We start from the raw sequence: 18,812 nt of genomic DNA on the forward strand, positions 1-18,812 counted from the left end.
CAGTTCCTGTGAAAGAGGATAGAATCTTGGTTACCTCTTCCTTTCACAGACCTCCTTTCTTTCCTGAACTACACCTCCACCGTCTTGCCTTTTGACCGCTAAGTCAGATCCTTCTGAAAAGCTCTTAATTTCTGTTTTTAAATATCTTTTTAACAAAAAACATACAAGTAAACACTTATTTGTTATAAAAAGTTTAGAAAATAGATAATTTCTAAAAGGAAAGAAAAATTGCCTGTTTTTCTATTTCCCGGGGTTCATTGTGGCTAATTTTTAATTTATTTTTCAGCACCATATGTACATATTATATATATAAGCATGTGCGTATATAAAGCTTTTTTTTAAAAGGAAAAGTCGACCGGGCATGGTGGCTCATGCCTATAATCCTAGCACCTTAGGAGGCAGAGGCGGGAGGATTGCCTGAGCTCAGGAGTCCGAGACCAGCCTGGGCAACATGGTGAAACCCCATCTCTATTAAAATACAAAAGAAATTAGCCTAGTGTGGTGGCCTGTGCCTGTAGTGCCAGCTAGTCAGGAGGCTGAGACAGGAGAATTGCTTGAACCCAGCAGGTGGAGGTTGCAGTGAGCCGAGATTGATCTACTGCGCTCCAGCCTGGGTGACAGAGTGAGACTTCATCTCTACAAAACAAAACAAAACAAAAAAGCTAAAGTCGAGTCTGGCTATTTTATAACTAATTTTGGCATCTTTCTATGTTAATAAATATATATTTGAAATATTGTTCTTAATGGCTGAAGATATTCCATTCCATCACCATTTAAAAAAAAAATCCCCTCTTATTGAGTGATAAGATTAATATACTGCTCTAGTTTTTAAATGATTTTTATAAACAAGATCTTATGGCACATTCTTGATTGTTTCCTTAGAATAAACTCCTAGAAGTAGAATACTGGGCAAATGCTTTGCAAGTTTTTAGGAGTTTTTGATATATGTGGTCAAATAACCTATAGGAAAGTTGTAATAATTTACACTCTTGTCTACGGTATCTGAGGGGATTCCCTACATTCTAGTTTATGGTGGACACTATGTTTTTCTTTAAAGTTCTGGAAAGTCAATTATATGCTCTAATCTTTTGGAACAGAACCACAATTATAGATCTGTCCTGTACAGAAAACTTTTCTTCCACGACAATGCCATCTGAGAACTCAGAACCGAAGGCTGCCAAAAAAGGAGCCAAATTAGAACCAAATTCAGACATATCCGTTTTCCAGGACATCCTTTCATTTCTGTCAGCCTCTGAACACACATCTGGCCAAACAACTGTCTGTAATTTGTGACCTAGGCTGGATTCAGTGCTGACCTAGATAGAGAATACGTTTTATTTCATTACCAGCTCTCTGAACCATCTGGTCCTGGCTAAACAGGTTACCCACACAGTTGGAACCTTTATCAGTCAACTAGCTTTCCTCTTGCCAGTTTGTTAATAAAAAAATATTTCCTATCTTGCTCTTTATTTCAAAAAAGAAGGCATGATGACTTTTTTTTTTTTTTTTTTTTTTTGCCTGATAGCTAAGTACCTTATTTTTTTAAATCTTGACAATCCTACAGATTCTATCACAGCACCCGAAAGCTCTGAGAGGATGGAAAGAGAGAAGGGAGAAAGATCGAATTTCTGTGGTCACAAGGACTTGGGCCTGAGGAGTTGCTTCTGCATGCTATCAAGCTTATTTAAATATTTGAAATATTTGTGGTTGAGGAGGAAATGCCAATTATCTTTAAAAATGAGATTCTGCTCTTGACTACAAGTGTTTTTCCAAAATCCGAGGATTAAAGCAAACTGTTTTTCCAAGCTCATGAGCTATTTTTATGTGCAACAATATGGAGCACATACACCTGTTTGCACGCACATCAATGTGCTTGGACGCTTGTGTTCATCATCTTGAAGGCAGAGCTATGAGACAGTAAGATTTGTATCTTAACACTTACGTGGAAGTTTATTGCTATGGGATGAAGGACTATCTTCTTTCATAGTTACACATTTTCTCATATGCTGTTTTGGGATCTTAAAATCAGTCACAGGAAACAAATTAGACCATTTTTGTTTTTATTTTATTTTTTAAAATTTCAGTAGCTCTTGGGATACAAGTGGGTTTTGTTTGCATGGATGGATTCTATGGTGGTGAATTCTGAGATTTTAATGCACCGTCACTGGAACAATGTACATTGTACCCAGTATGTAGTCTTTTATCCCTTCCCCTGCAACCTCTCCCAACCCTGAATCTCCAAAGTTCATTGTATCACTCTGTATGTCTTTGCGTCCCCTTAGCTTAGCTCCCGTTTATAAGTGAGAACATATGGTATTTGATTTTTCATTCCTGAGTTACTTCACTTAGAATAATAGCCTCCAGCTCCATCCAAGTTGTTGCAAAAGACATTATTTCACTCCTTTTTTAGCTCAGTAGTATTCCATGGTGTGTATATACCACATTTTCTTTATCTGCTCATTGGTTGATGGGCACTTAGGTTGGTTCCATTTCTTTGCAATGTGAATTGTGCTGCTATACATATGCGTGTGCATGTGTCTTTTTTACATAATGACTTCTTTTATAACTTTAATTTTAATTTTATTTTAAGTTGCAGGATACATGTGTAGAATGTGCAGGTTTGTTACATAGGTAAACGTGTGCCATGGTGATTTGCTATAGCTATCCACCCATCACCTAAGTATTAAGTCCAGCATGCATTAGCTATTTTTCCTGATGCTCTCCGTTTCCCCACTGCCCTGCCAACAGGCCTCAGTGTGTGTTGTTCCCTTCCCTGTGTCCATATGTTCTGATTGTTCAGCTTCCACCTATGAGTTTGGTTTTCTGTTCCTGTGTTAGTTTGCTGAGGATAATGGCTTCTAGTTCCATCCATGTCCCTGCAAAAGACATGATCTCATTTTTTTGTCATGGCTGCCTAGTATTCCATGGTGTATATGTACCACATTTTATTTATCCCGTCTATCATGCTGGTGGGCATTTGGGTTGATTCCATATCTCTGCTATTGTGAATAGGGCTATAATGAACATACACATGCATATATCTTTATAATAGAATGATTTATATTCCTCTGGGTATATACCCAGTATCGAGATTGCTGGGTCCAGTGGTATTTCTGGTTCTAGGTCTTTGATGAATTATCACCCCATCTTCCACAATGGTTGAACTAATTTACATTCCCACCAACAGTATGAAAGCATTCCTGTCTCTCTGCAGCCTCGCCAGTATCTGTTGTTTCATAACTTTTTAATAATCACCATTCTGACTGGCGTGAGGTGGTATCTCATTATGGTTTTGATTTACATTTCTCTAATGATCAGATATGTTGAACTTTTTTTCATACGTTTGTTGGTCACATAAATGTCTTTTGAGATGTGTCTGTTCATGTCCTTTGCCCACTTTTTAATGGGGTTGTTTTTTTTTCCCTTGTAAATTTGTTTTAGTTCCTTGTAGACTCTGGATATCAGACCTTTCTCAGATAGATAGGTTCCAAAAATTTTCTCTAGTTCTGTAGGTTGTCTATTCACTCTGATGATAGTTTCTTTTGCTGTGCAGAAGCTCTTTAGTTTAATTAGATCCCATTTGTCAACTTTTGCTTTTGTTGCAATTGCTTTTGATGTTTTCATCATGAAATCTTTGCCTGTGACTATATCCTGAATGGTATTGCCAAGGTTTTCTTTGAGGGTTTTTATAGTTTTGGGTTATACATTTAAGTCTTTAATCCATCTTGAGTTAATTTTTGTGTAAAGTATAAGGAAGGGGTTTGGTTTCAATTTTCTGCATATGGCTAGCCAGTTCTCCCAGCATCTTTTATTAAATAAGGAATCCTTTCCCCATTGCTTGTTTTTCTCAGGTTTGTCAAAGATCAGATGGTTGTAGATGTGTGCTCTTATTTCTGAGTTCTTTATTCTGTTCCATTGGTCTAGGTGTCTGTTTTTGTACCAGTACCATGCTGTTTTGGTTACTATAGTCTTGTAGTATAGTTTGAAGTCAGGTAGCGTGATGTCTCCAGCTTTGTTCTTTTTGCTTAGGATTGTCTTGGCTATATGGGCTCTTTTTTGGTTCCGTATGAATTTTTAAATATTTTTTTCTAATTTTGTGAAGGATGTCAATAGTAGTTTAATGAAAATAGTATTGAATCTATAAATTACTTTGGTCAGTGTGGCCATTTTCATGATATTAATTCTTTCTATCCATGAGCATGAAATGTTTCTCCATTGTTTGTGTCCTCTCTGATTTTCTTGAGCAATGGTTTGTATTTCTCCTTGAAGAGGTCCTTCACTTCCCTTGTTAGCTGTATTCCTAGGTATTTTATTCCGTTTGCAGCAATTGCGAATGAGAGTTCATTCATGATTTGGCTGCTTGTCTATTGTTGGTGTATAGGAATGCTTGTTATTTTTGCAGATTGATTTTGCATCCTGAGACTTTGCTGAAGTTGCTTATCAGCTTAAAAAGCTTTGGGGCTGAGATGATGAGGTTTTCTAGATAGAGGATCATGTCATCTGCAAACAAAGACAATTTGACTTCCTCTGTTCCTATTTGAGTACGCTTTATTTCTTTCTCTTGCCTGATTGCCCTGGCCTGAACTTCCAATACTATGTTGAATAGGAGTGGTGAGAGAGGGCATCCTTGTCTTCTGCCGGTTTTCAAGGGGAATGCTTCCAGGTTTTGCCCATTCAGTATGATAATGGCTGTGGGTTTGTCATAAATGGCTCTCATTATTTTGAGGTATGTTCCTTCAATACTAGTTTATTGAGAGTTTTTAACATGAAGGGGTGTTGAATTTTACTGAAGGCCTTTTCTGTGTCTATTGAGATAATCATGTGGTTTTTGTCTTTAGTTTTGCTTATGTGATGAATTACGTTTATTGGTTTGTGTATGTTGAACCAGCCTCACCTTCCAGGGATAAAGCCTACTTGATCATAGTGGATAGGCTTTCTGATGTGCTGCTGGATTTAGTTTGCCAGTATTTTACTGAGGATTTTTACATTGATGTTCTTCAGGGATATTGGCCTGAAGTTTTCTTTTTTTGTTATAGTTCTGCCAGGTTTTGGTATCAGGATCACGCTGGCCTCATCAAATGAGTTAGGGAGGAGTCCCTCCTTTTCAATTGTTTGGAATAGTTCATATAATGACTTCTTTTCCTTTGGGTAGATACCTAGCAGTGGGATTGCTGGATCAAATGGAAGATCTACTTTTAGTTGTTTAAGGAATCCCCATGCTATTTTCCATAGAAGTTGTACTAATTTATATTTCTACCAGCAGTGTAAAAGTATTCCCTTTTTACCACATTCATGCCAATATCTATTGTTTTTTGACTTTTTAATTATAGCCATTCCTGTAGGAGTGAGGTGGTATCTCTTTGTGGTTTAAATTTACATTTCCCTGATGATTAGTGATGTTAAACATTTTTTTATGTTTGTTGGCTGTTTGTATATCTTCTTTTGAGAAATGTCTATTCATTAGACCTATTTTTAGAACTCTCCATTGTTAATTGTGTTGTGTTTTTATGGTCTCTATGCTTTTGCTCACGCATTTACTTAATCATGCAAAAATCCTTATTGAGGGCCCAGTTTGAGCAAAGGCCTCTGTTGAGTTCTGTGGAAGGCATCAAGACAGAAGCCCTAGTCCAGCTCTTTCATCTACCAGTTGATGAAGGAGTCTTAGTTTATACACCTTTAAAACAAGACACTTGTGCTTACTATCCCACTGGGCATTAACTTCCCTACACTGTGAGCTCCTCATGGCAGTGCACCTTTTCATATACCTGCTGACCATTTGTCTGTCCTTTCTGGGAAAATGTCTGTTCAGGTCTTTTGCACATTTTAAAATCAGATTATTTGTGTTTTGTTGTTATTGAGTTGCATGAGTTCCTTATATATTTTGGGTATTAACCCCTTATCAGACATACTGTATATATGGTTTGCAAATATTTTCTCTGGATCCATAGCTTGCCTTTTCATTGTGTTGATTGTTTCCTTTGCTGTGTAGAAGCATATGTGGTGATGGCAAAATCCTGGGCAGTCCCTAGTTAGCATCCAATGCCATAAATCAGAGACATGTGACTCACTCTGGAATGAGGATGATCAAAGCCTTCATGGAACTGTCCACCCCAGCTATGGATGCAAGCATAAGTAAGCCTGGCAGATGCTGAAGTCACACCAGAGGTGTCTGATTCAGCACCTCATACAATTTATAGTCATATGTTTGTTGATATTTTGAAATGTTTTATTATGAAAACTTTCAGATGTACATGATATAGACAGAAGAGTATAATGAAACCTCAGACACTCATCACCCCACTCGACAGTGATAATACTGCCTCCCATTACTCCCTGCCCTTGAATCCCAGACATTCTGCCATTCCATCCCTTACGTGTATCTAAGGTTTATAAGGACTTTTTAGAAATGTAACCACCGTGCCATTATCCATCCTCACAAAGTTAATAATTATTCCTTAATATTAGATTAGTTCTTTCAAAGATATCTCTTTAGGGTTTTTTTTTTTTTTTTTAAATCAGAATCCAAACAAGGCTCATTCATTTCATTCAATTGTCATATGTTTAAGTCTCTTTTATTCTCTAATAGTTCCCAATCCTGACTACATCAAACTGAAAAGCTTCTGCACAGCAAAGGAAACAATCAACAAATGAAAAGACAACCTATGGAATTCAGAGAAAATATTTGCAAAATGTACATCTGATCAGGGATTAATATCCAAAATATATAAGGGACTCATAAAATTCTATAGCAAACAAAAACAAATAATCTGATTAAAAAATGGACAAAGGAACTGAATAGACATTTTCCCAAAAAGGACATACAAGTGGTCAGCAGGTACATGAAAAGTTGCCCAACATCACAAATCATCAGGGAAATGCAAATTAAAACCACAGTGAGAGATCATCTCACACCGTTTAGGATGACTGTTATCAAAAACAAAAGATAAAAAGTGCTGGTGAAGTTGTAGAGAAAAGGGGACCCTTGGATACTGTTAGTGGGAATAGAAATTGAAAGAGCCATTATGAAGAAACAGTAGGGCATGTTCTCAAAAAATTAAAAATGGAACTACCATATGATTCAGCAGTCTCACTTCTGTGTATATATCCAAAGGAAATAAATTTAGCATGTTGAAGACGTATCTACACTTCCATGTTCATGAAAGTATTATTCATAATAGCCAAGATATGGGATCAACTTAAGTGTTTGTTAACAGATGAATGCATAAAGAAAATGTAGTAAACATACACAATGGAATACTATTCAGCCGTAAAAGAAGAAAATCCTGCCATTTGTCCCAACATGATAAACCCAGAGGATAGTATGTTAAGTGAAATAAGCCAGATACACACAAAAATATTGCATGATCTCACTTTATTGTGGAATCTAAAAAAGTCAAATTCATAGAACCAAAGAAGAATGGTGGTTACCAGTGTTAAAATAGTTAAAATAGTTAGTTGGGAGGTCATTAGGCTAAGGAGGTAAGGGCTTGGGTCTTACCTAATCTTAACCAAACAGAAACTGCCAACAAATCTCTAATTAGGGATTTTCCACTGAAATAAGGCTACTGCTCCACTTTAACCAATCAAATATTTTCTTTGCCTTACTTTCGTGCTTATCCTATAAAAGTCTTCCTTTTGTGCCTCTGCAGAGGAGTCCCCAAACCACTCATGGTCTGGAGTTGCCTGATTAATGAAGCGCTGTCTGTTCAAATAAACTCTTTAAAATTTTAATGTGCCTAAGTTTACCTTTTAACACCACGGATAGGGAGTGCAGCAAAGGAAATGGAGAGATGAAAGGATGAATAAGTTCTGGAGACCTAATGTGCAGCAGGGTAGCTGCAGTTAATAATACTGTATTGTATATTGACATTTGTTAAGAGAGTAGAACTTTAAGTGTTCTCCACACACACACACACACCCCCACACACAACTATGCAGAGTGATGGATATGTTAATTAGCTTGACTGTAGTAATCATTTTACTATATGTATATATCAAAACATCACATTGCACACCTTAAATATACACAATTTTTATTAAAAACAAAAACATTTCTCATTCCTTTTTGTTTCTTTTCCATGTTATTGATTTGCTGAAGAAACTTGGTCATTTATCTTGTTGAATGTCTCACAATCTAGATTGGGCTGATTGCTTATTTGCAGTGTTGCTTAATTTGTTCTTCAGTCCCCTATATTTCCTGTAAACTGGTAAGAGATCTAGAGGCTTTTTAAAATTCAGGATTAATTTTTCAAAGGCAAGAATATGTCATAGTTGGTGTTGTGTATTTCATGTTGCCTCACCTCAGTAGACACATAAGGCATGGTTATCTCACTAATAGTGATAGATGAGTGGGTTTAGATGGTGTCAGCCTCACTGCTTTGTTATGAAATTCCCCATCAACATTTCCTCTAAGGTTTTCAGCATCCACTAATAATTGTTTCCTAAATTAATTATTCCACTAAAGTCACAAATAGAATTATATCATTCCTTCTGCATTTAATAGTGGAAATTTTTCTGTAAAGAAATTTTCCCAGAAACAATTCAATTATCCAGAAATACAGTTATACAGACTAGAAAGTTAAAATAAATGTTTTTCTTTCTGTCTGTTTACCAATTTTTGAAGTAATGAGCTGAAGCCCTAGCAACCTCTAGTGGAGAACCATGATCTTTTCCTTTCTTTTCTTTTTTTAAAGTATTATTTTGAACTCATGGATTTTTATATTGCTGTTTTAATCTACTGTTATATTTTTTGTTGTTGTTGTTGTTGCTAAGAATTTCCAGTCTTCAGGAGTGGAAACTCTTCAGGTTGACCTCTGGGTATCTCTTACATAGTCTTCATATATTTTTTTTTTCTGGCACAAGATGTCCCAGGCTCATCTTGTACATTTCCTACTCACCCTTGGAATCAGTCACCTCTCCAAGGAACTCTGCCTCTCATATTGAGAAATGGTATTTAGAGACCACAATCTGGGCACTAGGGGTGCTTGTCATCATCAGACTTTTTCAGTGGATGACACTGCAAATAAATACTTTTTAGAGGGAAATAATATAATTTCATACGCTATTTCCAATTCAAATTTCAAATTACAGAGTTTCTACTTAACCTTATTTCAATATGTAGATCTACTAAAATTTATTCAACTGGTCCCCTATTGCGTGATTATTTGGTTAATGCCTGTCTCCTGCCAGACTCAATGTTCTCTATGATGTCTGCTTTTACTTCCTTTTGTGTCCCTTGTTCTTAGCACAATGCCTAGAACATAGTGGATGCCCAAACATGTGTGGGATAAATGGATGCTAGAATGTGTGAAGGTCACTTCTAGCCCTGGAATTCTAGCCTCCCTAGACCCAGCTATAACTCACTAAGTAAACTCACCTTCAAAATCACTGGAATTCCTAAACCTGAGAGTTTACCTCCACCCTCTAAGTAAGGAGAGACCCCCATGAGAGATTCCTGGCCATGTCCCAGGCAGAGGGAACTCAGGGGGCTGAGGCATGGAAAAGGCAGAAAAAAAGGAGAATGCTAGAGAGAGAGGGCCATCAAATGGGAAATAGAGAAACTGATCACACCTGCCTCTGGCCCTCCATGTATGTTTTGCTCAGTTTAACCCAAGACTGTTTTCTTTCCCTTCAAGGAGTAGCTGTGCTACAGGCCTTCTAGGTGCTACAGGCTGCAACAGAGGGGGCCTATTGAGGTATTTTTCTGTGCCTTTTGTGGTGATTTTGATCTTTTGTGCACTCCCTTCTGACACTCACAAGGAAGACTTGTAGAGTGTCTAATTGTTTACGAGACCGTGGACCCTGACAGTGATTTCAAGAGTCTGCAAATGATGTGCTTGAGGTTTTACCTTGATGAAGTGGCTGAGCTGGGACTTGAACAGATGCCCCTGGAATGCTGAGTGTCTTTCCCTCTGATTACCTCCTTCCCCACAAGATTCACTTCAGAGAAACAAGAGGGGCTTGGGCACCACTTTCTTTATGCCCCAATGATTCTTCTTCCCAAGAACTTAGTTGAGACTGCCAGTTGCATTTGCCTTCGTTGTAGTCAGTGTCCTGTGGAAAAAGGTTGGCTGGTTATTCAGAGTGGAACAAAAATTTCTTAAAGCCTCCTTTTCCCAACTCTTGTTAATGAAGGCTTTTTTACTGCCCTGGGGTACCTCCTTGGTGCATATTTCTTGTTGATGTTATTATTGTTGTTTGTTTGTTTTCCTTTTTAATTTACAAACAATATTTTCTGCAATTCTAGGAGTGATATGTGTGAGAAGATCAGAAGATTGAGAAGATTAGAAAAATGGAGAAAAGCATAAAGAAGAAAAGAAAACTTGTCTGGTCTCCCGCCACCCCGAGTTGTGGTGAGGACTTGGTGGGCTGCCTTCTGTATCCTTGCCCCCTGTGCCCTCCAGATCCATGCCCTGTGCTGCTGTGTGCCTGCAGCCTCATCAGCAGGCCCTGTACCCTCTTGTATGGCTGTGTTTGGCTACTTGGAAGGCCTGGCAGAAGGAATGAGAGCAAAGTCAGTGAAATTTTTCCCCTGCCCCCCTCCCTGCAAGGTCACCTTGTTGCAGATCGCTGCTTCTCTCAAGACTCAGGAGCCTAATGAGACACTGTCTCCTGCTGTGCTCTAGTTACTGTCCCTTACCTCCCTCTTTTAGGTGTAAGGATGGTAAGGCCATAGCAACTGCACTTTTGGTTGTGCCCCTACCCACCTGCACTTTTGTAAATATTCCCTCCCCAGGTCATCCTGTATTGAGCATGCCGTCTGTTTTCTATTGGGAATCTGATTGATTTATTTCCTGACTCACATTTCAAGGCCTTCCCCCTGAAGCTCCTATTGCCATGAGCTTTCCTGAGGTTTCCAAGCCATGCGTGGTATCTAGAATAAACGTGGGGGGCTGAGGAGAGAAGGCCCTTAATTTCCTGACTCTTCCCTGGTACCACCCCCAACATGATCATGCACGGAGCAAAGCCCACATCCATGTGTTGTGATGTGAGGGATTCCACATCTCTACCCACTCCCAAGAAGCTCCAACTCCTGCTGCTATTATCCCTCTATTAAAGTCACTCTGTTGGTTACCTGAATTATCTCCAGAAGGTCCTCTGCCAGTCGAAGAGAAAGTTGTAAGAGAAAAGGAATGAGCCATGGCTTGCTCAACCCAAGGTCTTTGTGCATAATCTGCCTCAGAGCCCCACTCACGGCCTGGCTGAGTCCTGCTGACCTCTCTGGCCTCAGCTTTAATGAGGCATCCCCTGCAAAACCTTCTCCAAGCTCTCCACCCTAGTTAGGGGCCCTTCTTCTCTGCTTCCTCATGACTCTTATTACAACGTGTTGTAACTCTCCTCAGGAGGCTGTGAGGTCTGCGAGGGTGGGATCTGTGTCCTGTTCACCCTTCTACCTGGCACTTGGCCATAGCACCTGGCACATAAGCACTCCATACATATGTTGAACATTGCACATTTGAGATATCCTCTGGTATAAAGTTTCCTCATGAGATCCATTTTGAAGGACTATTTACAGTGGGAAGACACTTTGATTTGAATGAGCCAGCCACCTCCTCCTTGAATACCGTATACATTAGAATCCATTTGCCCATCCTCACAGGCACTGATGTGATGGGACCCTTAACAGATGTGTTTATTGCAGATAGGGGTGGAGTGTAGAACAAAAAGCGAAACTTTGTCGGAGATCTTTGTGGGGTGTTGACATGGGAGGGGGCAGAAGAGTATAAAAGCAGAGCTAGGGAGATGTAAAAAGACTCTTTTTATTCCATCATTTTCCCAAGGATCAGGTGTAGAAATAAAATACCTGTGCTGCTGAGGGTCATAGGGAGATAGACTTCAGATGCAGTTTCAGTCTTCTGAGGTCACTTCTGCTTTTGTCTACCTTTTTCAGCTTTATCTGCTAATGTGGGGGCAGGGAAGCTTTATGTATTAGTGAAATACATCTCTGTTTGCATAAAGAAACACTGGAAGGATATACAGGAAACTAATAAAGTGGTGACTTCCAGGGGATGGAGGGAAGGATCCTAATAGACTAGGGTAGCAGTGGAGAAAAACTTCTCAACGATTCCTTTTGATATTATTTTGATTTTTGAATCATAAGAATATGTAAGTTATTCAAAAATAAAATAAAATTACATCTAAAAATTTTTCCTTGAGAAGAAAAATAACCCCTCAAATATTTTTTACTTTCACCCACTTAAGTGGAGGAAAAGACTCACTGTTCATCTATTCTACCCTTTTACACATTCTCATGGAAAAACCATGAGACCTGTGTATAATAACAAAATGTTGCTGTGTGAGCAGGGCTCTTTTTGGAGGGAGTGGCATTATATAACATTTGCTTTTGCACGAAGGATATTGGTGATTCCTATTTGAACCAAAATGGATGCATATATTTCAATCCAATTAGAAAATTACAAGATCCTAATACTGATGTGGTAAATATAGAAACCTAGATATTGCAAGGGAGAGCAGATTATCTGCAATCAACTACGTGAATAGCACAGCAGCAGCCACTAATGAATGAGAGAACAAACTGCTTCCTTCCAAGTGTGGGACTTCTAGCCATCTGCAGGTATGGATGCACAGCAGAAATTTTGTCGGTTGCCGCTTGCTGCATGGATGACAGAATTTGGAGTAGAAGCCTGAATTAAAGTATTCAGGTCACATACTACTTTTGGTTCACAAATTCCAAATTCACTCATCCTTACTGATTCTCTTAATAGATTACTAGTAAGAAGCAACGAACTCTCCATAAAAATGACAGTTGGAGGACTGTGTGGCATTCCCTCAGAAGAGCAGAGCGGATTTACCTATTTGGAAAGCAGTTTGCACTCATCAGGAGAATTCTTGTATCCCATCAGTGCTTTGAAGCCTGCTTTGAAAATGACTGTTAAAATTACTGCATAGGCAAAAATGTATAAGCTACTCTGCCCTGAGATAGCCAAAGTCCTAGAGAATTGAGACTCTGTGATCAAAAATGCTACTCACCCAAATCATGCTTGTTCCCAGTGAGGAGCAGCCCTTCAAATGATGAAGGTCCTTCTGAAGCATCAGTGTTGGCATCTGGGACACTTTTTCTAGAAAGAACTTGCTGTGTGAACTGCAAACACTTGGGGAAATCTTTTCACAAGGAAGTTCTAAGAGTTGAATAAGCATTGAGGAGCTCCAGCCCTGCTCTAAACTTTCAATCATAACCAAACTTCCCATGGCAATGCTATGGTAGAGCTTTTGAAGCAGTGGCTTTAGACCCACTTGTTTCACTGTGCTCTGGTCTTCTCAACTCTCTTGTCTTAAGATCTCGCCAGCAACTGCCCTCTTTTTTCCCCTATCTCTTAGGTCTGATTCCTTACTCATCTTTTGGGCTTGGGGACCCTCTTGGGCTTCCCCAGCTTGGACCATTTCAGGCTGTCATTCATGACTTACACCTACTGTCTTGTTCTTCCTCTGTCTGTCCATTTCAGTTATCTACTCACCTGACCCACCTGCAGTTTCATTTCCAGTTCCAGCAGCCCAGAAGGGAGGTGAGATGCAGCCAAACGACATCTTCAAGTCTCCTGAATCCAAACACACCGGCCACAGTTAACCATCATGTACACCTAGGGACAAGTCTGTGTTCAGCCATGTGCTGCGGATCTGTACTTTGTAGGAATTAAGAATATGTATGAATTTGAGGTTGATAGCTAGGTAAATACTGAATTATTTCCATATCACTTGGTATAACCATCTGCCCACCACCATGACCACCTAGACCCTTCCCCAGAACTCTCTGGACCTTCCCTTAATCCTGCAACTTAAGGGGCAATGCCTGGCCAACTGGGGGTGGGAGGATGCCAGTGGGGCTTTGATTGGGTACCCTGGCCAACATTATTTTTAATTGGTTGATGCCTGAGCCATACTAGTTGATATAAATCTTAAATATCAACCCTGTGCAAATGTGCTGTAGTCTTAGACATTTCCATATAAAAAATGAAAAAAGCCAGACATGTGACTGCCATGTCAAATATTCTCAGCCTGCAGTTTCTTCTCTTCAAAGGCCACCCCAGAGGCATGAATGTTGGTTTGCAACAAGGAGATGATTTCATAAACATTGCTCTTCGCCAAATCCCCAGAGGCCCTTGAAGGTTGGGTGCTAATAAAGCTTGAATTATTATTAAGCGTGTGGTCTATGGAGGTCATTGCCAACTACTGGCATGATGAAAAGTAAAGAAAAACAAAGCAGACACAATAACCCCAGATAGAGCGTGGATGAGGAACTGCAACCCCGTTCTCCAAACAAGAAACACACCTGAAATCTCTTCTTTTTTTTGTCTCAAAACCAAGAAGGACTTGATTTTCCCACCTGTAAAATGAGGGTCATAAGAATGACCTCCTTCACTAGTGTTTTAGGATTTTCGACGATATGCTTTTTTAGAAGAAGGGGGGCAGCCAGGAGAAATAGAGTTGGTAGACTCATCTTTATCCTGTAGCTTTAAGTTTTTAGTTGCTGACACATTGTTGCAGTGTTTGGCTTTTATTTTACCCAGCAGCCCCAGAAAGGGGGTGTGGTGGAAGTAGCAAAAGGAAATGCTCCAGGAATTCAAGGTCTTGCCTGAAGGAAACTGCAGATGCCTTAGTCAGATTCTGCCTGGAGGCTCTTTTCCAGATGTTCACAGGAAGATGACCCACGTCAAACTTTCGGTCACTTGGACAAGTTTCAGGATTGTTCTTTAGGGAGACCTCTTCCTGAGCAATGAGGAACATGTGCATTTCCCAAGCATCCTGTTGGGTGGTGATGTTCACTTCCTTACCAAGGTGCTTCCAGCTGAAAGGGTGTCAGTGCAGGCAGGAGAGGCAGATGAATGGTCTGGGGCCTGGGATTAGGCATCTGGAGGAAGATGGTGGGATTGGAGGTATCTGGGGTTACTGCTGGATCCTAGATTTGGAAAGATGCTCTGGGGGAGAAGGCGGTAGATCTACTTGTGCTAAGATGGTCTCTGGCAAGAAGATTCCAGGCTGGGTCGTCTCCTCTGACCCTAGCAGAGAATGGGAATCCTTAAGAAGGAAGTGTAGAAAGCTCAGGAAGAGAGGAACTCAGGCTAAGCTAGAGGGAGGAGGGCAGAGCTGGGGGAGTTGTAGCACAGTGGAGACCACTCTGAGCCCTAAGCATGCTCCTTTTTTTAAAAAAAGAAGAGAGAGAGAGAGAGAGAGAGAAACTCAGCTAGTGTTTACTTCGTCCTGTCTTACAGAATATTTGAAGTGAACCTGTACCTTTAGTTTCATTTATGTATGAAATAAACACGTGTATTATTTGGTGCCAGGTAAAGTTTTAACTCATTTCACAAGTTTTAACTCATTTAGTACCCATGACAGTTGGAGGGAGTTAGTATGGTTATTCCCATTGCACCATGAGGAAATGGAGGCACAGAACGGTTGAGTGACTGGTCCCCACAGTTGTACGACTGGTGAGGAGGAGCTGAGATTGGACTCTAGGCAGCCTGGCTTCCAAATCTGTGCTCTTGACCCTTGACTTAGATTTTTTAAAGTAGACTTTATTTTTTAGAACAGATTTATAGAAAATTAAGAAGACAGTATTGAGAGTTCCAATATATTCCCTATCTAGTTTATGCTATTATAAGCATCTTATGTTAGTATGGCACATCTGTTACAATTAATGAAGCACTATTGATACACTATTATTAACCAAAGTTCATAGTTCATTTGGATTTCCTTAATTTTTACCTAATTCTTTTTTTCTGTTCCAGGATCCTATCCAGAATTCAACATTACATTTAATCATAATTTGTCCTTGGGCTTCTCTCGGCCGTGACAGTTTCTCCAACTTTCCTTGTTTTTGATGACCTTGATGATTTTGAGGAGTGATGGTCAGGTGTCTGGGGATGTGTCTGATGATTTTTTTCTCATGATTAGACTGGGGTTCAGTCCTTGATTCTTGATAGGTATAATGCAGAATTCCACACTAGTTTTGTTTTTTGTTGTTGTTGTTTTACATACTTGTTTCTTTTTGGAGGAAGAAAGAGACTCCTGTTTTGTAGTTGTTCTGGGTCATCCGGTTCCATTTAAAAAGAATAATCTTAACACGGACTCTCCAGTAGCTATGAGGCAAAAGGGCCCTTGGTCTGTGTTAGCTTCCATATTTCAGGATTGCAGGTTGCATTCGGCTCCTTCGCACCCCCCGCTGGCCCTGTTCATTCATCCCTCTTAAAACTGGGCCCTGGCACAGAAAAAGGTAAAAGGAACACTGTTGGGGGCTTGGCACTGTAGGGCTCTGCCCTACCCACTTATCTGTCATCTGGTTGTACTCGTTTCCTGGTAAGCAACTCTTCCTCATGCCTTTGTCTTACCCCACTCAACCCACAGTAACAGCCTGCAGCATGCACATGGCTAGCTGCCTCCCAGCTCTGGACCCTTTACGCTGTCTCTGTAACCTCTTGTGTTTTTTCTGCTGTCTCTGCAGAGGCATCTCCTCAGTTACTCCTGCATGTGCACATCTGTAGGACTGCCACCCCCACCACCTTCCTTAGGACCCAGGCACCCAGCAAACCCACCATCCCAGGCTACAGCACTGTCAGATGCCTCCTTATAGTCCAGACTGGGGTCACATCCATTTTTTCTTCTCAAAGGGAATTCAGATCATAAAGATATTTACATATGGGAGAAGTGCTTGAGATATGGTCTTGAGATTATAAAAATACACTCAACCTTTTAAAACCATAGCAACACAAGAGACAAGAAGGCTGAAAATTAAAGTGCATTTAAAATATGGCTGTAGGCTACAGGTTTTGAAATAGTTTTTTAGGAAAACAATTAGAGGGAATAGAGTCCTGCATTCATTCTCACCTGTATCACCTCCCAGCTCAGAGCCTCACCAAGCTCTAAGCCCAAACCCCAATACATGTCTGTTGGCTGCATGAGTGAATGAACCTAAAGAAGGCATTTCCCAGCTGCCTCCAACAGGTCATAGCCCATCTCTTCTCCATCCCTTTTCTTCCTTTCCTTTGGTCTGGACAGTCAGATAACAGGTTTGTGGCTCATGTTACCTTCTCCACCCTCCTTGTGCTACGCCGAGTTCTTGGCCTCAATTCTTCGCCTTTTGCCGCATCCACACCCTTTGCCATGGAACTTTGCTGATCCTTTCACAACTTTGGAAGAACAACTTCCCCACCCCTTGACTTTGGGCTTGGCCGTAGAATATTAGCAGGTGTGACGCACAGAGGGGTTGAAATGTGCTTGTGGGACTGTGTGTGTCCTCTTGTACCTCTGCCATTGCCATGAGAAGAGCATGCCCCAGCTAGCTTGCTGGTCCTGGGAGGACAACAAGCATGTGGAACAGATCTGGACTAAACTGTAGCCTGGGGCACAACCCCACTGATCCAAGCCAAGATCAGCCAAATACCCACTGATCTGTGATGTGTGAGCAAGAAACAAATGCTCAGGGGTATGCTACTGAGGTTTTGGGTTGTTTGGTGCCCAGTAATAGCTGATGGAGACACCACTCTACCTTCCAGTCTGTCTTGGAAATCTATACAGGCAGAAGGCTTCTGGGAAGAGGAGTCTTCATGTCAAATCCTGTCCCCGGAGACCATTCCTTCCTTATGTGAGCCTAGTGTGACTCACCACTCCCAGAAAGCATTAGTGTGTTAGTAGCCATAGTAATTAGCGTTTACCTGGGGTTTTATTAGCAGAAGGTCGCTGTAACATACAACTGTCTTAGGCGGTAGAGAGGCCAGGATTATTGCACCCATTTTGCAAAGAGAAAATAAAACACTCAGACAAAGTGAGTGAGTCACCAGGGCTGGATGAGGAGGCAACTGTCTGAAGGGAGAATGAGATAAAGGAGTTCCTTACACCCAGGGGGAAGTCACATTTGTCTGTGCGTATTTTTATTTTTATAACTTTTTCATCATAAAAGGGGATGTATGTCAATCATAGAAAAATAGGAAAATGTTGAAAGCATTGAAAAAGTTCCTGTACTACCTACTAGTGTTTTTATTTATTTTTCTTTATTCTAATGTGTGTATATTTGTTATATACCTTTCATAAGTTAGAATTATGTTGTATATAAAAGCACTTTCCCCATGACATTTAACTTTCTTTAAAGACCTAGTTTCTAATGTGTAGTATAATGTTCTATAGACTAATTCTAAGTAGTGTAAGTAAGCATTCTCTATTTTTGTAAATGTAGCTTGTTTACAATTTTTTTCTATTAAAAACAATGCTTTTGTGAACATCTTTGTTGGTGTGGGAGATAATTTATGTATTAAGTGCATGGCACATTGTATACTCCCTTCAGCATAATAAATGGTAACTAGTATAAATATTTGCCTAAATCCCTGATTATTTCCTTTAGAGCAAACTTTTAGATGAATTTGCAGAGTTAATGAGTTTTAATATTTAAGCAGTTTTTGATACATGTTGTTGAATTGCTTTCCAGAAAGGATGTCGCATTTATTTTACTAATGATAGGGTTGAAGGAGCCCATCTCACAGCCTCCTGGCTAGCACTGACTATTCTCCAGAAAAAAAAAAAAGCACTGCTAATTTGACAGGTGAAAAAGAGTAGCTCTTTGTTGCATTGTTGATTACTAGTGAGGCTAAAAATTCCTGCATAATTATTAACCATCAGTAACAGGATGACTCAGAGGGACATTTGGGTCAGGCCCTGGCTAATAAATAGTTTTGAATGAATGAATTATCAAAGGCAGCCATGCTGCGGGTTTGAGTAGAATTGCTAAGTCTAGATGCTAAGGACTGGAGTGGTTCAAGTATTGACTTTATGGGCAGGAGTTTATTCCCAGTCCTGCCTTGCTCAAT

At 40.0% G+C, this 18,812-nt stretch overlaps 1 long non-coding RNA gene across 1 annotated transcript; it reads left to right on the top strand.

Annotated features, from left to right (window-relative positions):
• The first annotated feature begins 1,526 nt into the window (after positions 1-1,526).
• LOC103882106 lies at positions 1,527-18,225 on the top strand. The gene is made up of 2 exons (XR_002520426.2): positions 1,527-1,917; positions 10,247-18,225. It is a non-coding gene; the product is annotated as an uncharacterized LOC103882106 (long non-coding RNA).
• Positions 18,226-18,812: the final 587 nt, after the last annotated feature.

Source organism: Papio anubis, chromosome 2 (assembly GCF_008728515.1).
Source record: "Papio anubis isolate 15944 chromosome 2, Panubis1.0, whole genome shotgun sequence".
Classification (NCBI taxonomy): Eukaryota; Metazoa; Chordata; class Mammalia; order Primates; family Cercopithecidae; genus Papio; species Papio anubis.